Genomic DNA, 4,501 nt, shown 5'->3' on the forward strand with positions numbered 1-4,501 from the left:
GACTGCAAAGAAAGTGATGTCGGGCTATGGGGGTTGGGAGAAATGAGTCTAATTGGATTGCTGTTTTAAAGAGCCGGCACAAGCACAACAGGTCGCAGAGATCGCTCAGCACTTTCCATTATTTCAAGCCAACTGACTGCGGCTGCAATGCAGTTAGCAACTTATATTTGATGCAATATGTCTAATGTGCACAATTGCCTCAAGATACCTTGGATGAATATCTTCTAAGCTTTGACTGATCAGATTGTTATAATGGCTTTCCTCGAAATCAGTGTCAACACAAAGTCAGTTCATGGAAACAATGCAATCAGAGGTTTCCAGGCATGACAGAAAGGAGACTGGTTGAAGCTGTTCATAAATCAGCACACGACCTGTGGTCTTGTAGAAGGTTGAACACAACACAGCCATAAAACAATTATCATCTCAATTGCATTGGGCTCATCTTGAATATGAAGAGCCACTGTATGCACATCTACTACTCAGTATCTTAATGAAGTATGACATAAAATTCAGTTGATTTCTAACACATTTCAGTGTAAACACAGTGGAAGGAGGCATTAGACCCAAATGCTAAATGGGTTTTCGTTAAATTTATGGCTTGCAATGGTGTGTATGCAGACATTATGTTTGGCAAGTTTTGGATGTGTCTTTGATGAGATGGCATCAATGAGAACATTGTGAGCTGCTGCACACAGAAAAGTGTCTGTATGTGAAGACATTTTTGTGGTGGAAGAAAAGATGTAGACAAGACTTAATGAGTGGTCAAATAGGGTAGTCAAGAGAAGGTTTCCTGTATCAGATTGACATTGGCAGCAGGTTGTCTTTCAGATGTTGTTTCAGGATGTTGTTACTCATCAGACAGCTCCCACACACTCCTTCACTGCCCACATATAACTAACTGCAAGATGATACCATGATGCCTGAGATAATATTGTGGAGTACTATTCTCTAACAAACCATCCTCACCCCAGTCCACCCACTACCACCCCCATGCAATTTTGGACAATTGAAGCAGCCTTTAATATTACAACTGTGCTTTGAAGGTAAAATGGATCTTGGTAAAGGATTATTGAGCTAACGTTCTGGAAAACATCTATCATCAGCCATGGCCCCACAGAGAAATCTTGAGTGCAACAGAGTCACCCAAAGATTTCCTTAAGTAGGATCAAGTGGGCTGCCTTATCGCATGAATAATGAGGTGTTCCTTGTCACAAATGACTGACACATTAAAATGGAGGATAGGGTGTCTGACAGAAATCAGCCATTCAGCCTAAAAATGTTCCCGCTGGTATTTATGGTCTACTGAAGTCACTTACCGTTTTTTCTCATCTAATCCTTTCAACATAACCATCTACTCCATTCTCCCTCATATGTTTGTCCAGTTTGCCTTTAAATGTATCTATACTATGCATTTCAAGTAATTAGTTGTTTGCAAGTTCCATATTCTTACCATTCTCAGGCACAGAATTTTATTTTGAATTCCTTAGAGGATTTATTTGTGATTATTTTACGGTGATGATAATTGTTCCCCGTGGCCAAATTATGACTTTAAATAGTGTAGAGCACAAGTATTCACAACTGCGAGCCTCACCATTGTATTGTTCTGCCCAATTTCAGATCAAAACATTGAGAAAACCTCATTTAGAATGTCCACATCTAAAGAAACAACTTGTGTGAGGCCAAAGTGAAAAAATTGAATTGCATCGAGATCAAACAAAAGTTTATAGTAGCTGACTAATACTAAACTGAGTTGAGCTGTTACTATTACTAACAGTTGAGCTCAGTAAGGCCAAATGTGGGATATTTGACAACCACTTGACCTTAAGACATAGGAGCAGAAATTAGGCCATTTGGCTCATTGAGTTTGCTCTGCCATTCAACCATGGTTGGTAGATTTTTCAATCCCATTTTCCCTCTTTCTCCCTGTAATCTTTGATCCCCTTGGCAATCAAGAACTCATCTAGCTCTGTTTTAAATATACTCAATGATCTGGCCTCCACAGCCTTCTGTGGAAATGAATTCTACAAATTCACCACACTCTGGCTAAAGCAGTTTCTCCTCATCTCCGTGCTAAAGGGTCTTCCCTTGACTAAGACTGTGCCCTCGGGTCCTCCTTTCTCCTGCCAATGGAAACATCTTCCCAATGTCCACTCTGCCCAGGCAGTTCGGTACTCTGTAAGTTTCAGTCAGAATCCTGCTAACCTCCATCGAGTATAATCCCAGAGTCCTCATATGTTAAGCCTTTTATTCCTGGGATTATTCTTGTGAACCTCCTCTCCAGGGCCAATACTTCCTTCCTGAGGTATAGAGTCCAAAATTGCTCACAATACTCTTAAGTGTGGTCCGACAGAGATTTGTAAAGCCTCAGAAGTCCATCCCTGCTTTTTATATTCTAGTCCTCTTGAGATGAACAACAGCATTGTATTTTCCTTCCTAACTACTGACTCAACCTGAAAGTTTACCTTCAGAGAAACCTGGACTATGACTCCTTTTGCACTTCAGATTTAAGAATTTTCTCCCCATTTAGAAAATAGTCCATGCCTCTATTATTCCTACCCAAAGTGCACGACCTAACATTTTGCAATGTTATATTTCATCTCCCATATGGGTGGCACGATGGCACAGTGGTTAGCACTGCTGCCTCGCAGCGTCAGAGACCCGGGTTCAATTCCCATCTCAAGTGACTGACTGTGTGGAGTTTGCACGTTTCCCCTTGTCTGTGTGGGTTTCCTCCGGGTGCTCCGGTTTCCTCCCACAGTCCAAAAATGTGCAGGTTAGGTGAGTTGGCCATGCTAAATTGCCCGTAGTGTTAGGTAAAGGGGTAACTGTAGGGGAATGGGTCTGGGTGGGTTGCGCTTCGGTGGGTCGGTGTGGACTTGTTGGGCCAAAGGGCCTGTTTCCACACTGTAAGTAATCTAAGTAATCTAGTCTAAGAAAATATCTTTGCTCACTCTCCTAACCTGTCTAGGTCTTCCTGCAGTATCCGCACATCCTCAATACTATCTGACCCTCCACCTATCTTTGTATCATCTGCAAACTGAGCCAGAATGCACTCAGTTCCTTCATCCAGATCATTAGTGTATGAAATGAAAAGTTGTGGTCCCAACACTAACCCATGTGGAACACCACTAGTCACCGACTTCCATCCGGAGATGGACCCTTTGATCCCCACCCTCTGTCTTCTACCAGACAGCTAGTCTTCTATCCATGCTAGTACCTTGCCTCTAATACCATGGGCCCTTATCTTTCTCAGTAGCCTCTTGTGCGGCACCTTATCAAAGGCCTTCTGAAAGTCCTGATAGGTAACATCCATTGGCTCTCTATGGTCTAACCTGGATAGGGTTACTTCCTCAAAGAATTCTAACAGATGAAATCACGTGACTTTGTTCTTTTTTGCCATACATTTCCAAGTATTCAGGGATCTCTTCCTTCACTACAGACTGGCTAATCAGCCTATAATTTCCCGTCTTTTTCCTTACTCCCTTCTACTTTTCCTGTCCTCTGGAATCCTGACTGACTCCAGTATTCCTGAAAGGTCACTCCTAAAGTGTCCACTATCTCTTCAGCTATCCTAGTTCAGAAATCATCTCATCCAGGTGATTAATCCCCTTTCAGTTTTTCTAGCCCGTTTTCCTTAGTGATGGCCACCATACTCCATTCTGTCACCACCCACCCCGACTCTCTTGAAGTTTTGAGATATTACTCATGTTTTCTACTTGTTTAGTACTTGTTCAATTCCTCAGCCATTTCTTTGTTCCCCATTACTACTTCTCCAGCGTCATTTTCCAGCAACCCAATGTTCACTTTTGCCTCGCTTTTGCCCTTTATATATCTAAAACTCTTGCAATCTTCTTTAATATTATTGGCTAGTTTAACCTTATATTTAATCTTCTCCTTCCTTAGTTCTTTCTTTGTTGTCCTCTGTTGGCCTTCATAGGCTTCCAAATCCTCGGTTTCCCACTGCCTTTCACAACATTATAGGCTTTCTTTTTTGCTTTTTTGCTCTCCTGGACTTTCCTGATCATCCTACCTGTACCATGCTTCTTTTTCTTCAGGATGAATTTTTGCTGTGTCTCAAAAATTACGCTTAGAAACTCCTGCCATTGCTGTTTGACTGTCTTTCCTGTTAGGCTGCTCTCCCACTCAGTTCTGGTCAGCTCTTCCCTCACGTCTCTGGAGTTGCCTTTATTCAACTGTAATACTGTTACGTCTGATTCCACTTTCTGCCTCTCATTTTGCAGAGTAAATTCTATCATATTATGGTCACTGCCTCCTAAAGGTTCCTTCACTTTAAGCTCCCTTACCAAGTCTGCCTCATTGCACAACACTAAATCCAGAATAGCCTGTTCCCTAGTGGGCTCCACCACAACCTGCTCCAAAAAGCCATCTTGTAGACATTTCTTTTTCTTTTTCTTGTCAACCTGATTCCTGATGAAGGGCTCCGGCCTGAAATGTCGACTCTCCTGCTCCTCGGACGCTGTCTGATCTGCTGTGCTTTTCC

Source organism: Chiloscyllium plagiosum, unplaced genomic scaffold (assembly GCF_037043375.1).
Source record: "Chiloscyllium plagiosum isolate Xiang-an unplaced genomic scaffold, Cpla_swu_hap1 HiC_scaffold_14, whole genome shotgun sequence".
Taxonomy (NCBI): domain Eukaryota; kingdom Metazoa; phylum Chordata; class Chondrichthyes; order Orectolobiformes; family Hemiscylliidae; genus Chiloscyllium; species Chiloscyllium plagiosum.